Source organism: Arachis duranensis, chromosome 3 (genome assembly GCF_000817695.3).
Source record: "Arachis duranensis cultivar V14167 chromosome 3, aradu.V14167.gnm2.J7QH, whole genome shotgun sequence".
Lineage (NCBI taxonomy): Eukaryota > Viridiplantae > Streptophyta > Magnoliopsida > Fabales > Fabaceae > Arachis > Arachis duranensis.
In genome coordinates, this window is record NC_029774.3 from 95,762,591 (window position 1) to 95,762,845 (window position 255).

Here is a 255-nt window from a genome sequence, read left to right on the forward strand (position 1 = left end):
AAAGTTGGTTGCAATTGGGCCCCACAACCCTTCAGAATTCGTTGGTTGCGAATTCATTAAAAAATCATAAACCAGCATCGATGCGTACGCGCACAGCACGCGTACGCGTCCATGGGGTAATTCGCAGGTGCGCGCAAGCGCCAGGTGCACACGCGCGTCCATGGACGAGTTCAACTTCTTTGACTTTTCATGATTTCTCCACTTTGCATGCTTTCCCTCTTCACTCCTTTGATCCATTCCTAGCCCTTTTCAATC